Source organism: Cynara cardunculus (genome assembly GCF_001531365.2).
Source record: "Cynara cardunculus var. scolymus isolate 2C chromosome LG 5, CcrdV1, whole genome shotgun sequence".
Lineage (NCBI taxonomy): Eukaryota > Viridiplantae > Streptophyta > Magnoliopsida > Asterales > Asteraceae > Cynara > Cynara cardunculus.
This window is the reverse complement of record NC_037532.1, coordinates 23964030-23964437: the sequence shown is the minus strand read 5'-3', so window position 1 is coordinate 23964437 and position 408 is coordinate 23964030.

Genomic DNA, 408 nt, shown 5'->3' with positions numbered 1-408 from the left:
CTAACGTTTGCCCAACAATTGGCAACCCATTTCTAACACAAAATATAACTCAATTTCGTTTATAAATACAAGTCCTCACGTTTGCCCAACAATTGACAACTCATTTCTAACACAAAATATACCTCAATTTTGTTTATAAATACAAGTTCTAACGTTTGCCCAACAATTGGCAACCCATTTCTAACACAAAATATACCTCAATTTCGTTTATAAATACAAGTCTGAATGTTTGCCCAACAATTGGCAACCCATTCTAACACAAAATATAACTCAATTTTGTTTATAAATACAAATTCTAACGTTTGACCAATAATTAGCAACCCATTTATAACACAAAATACACCTCAAACGAATTACTTGTTTCATTTTCAAAAACAAAGTGGAAGTATAAAATGCTTTAATCAAAAG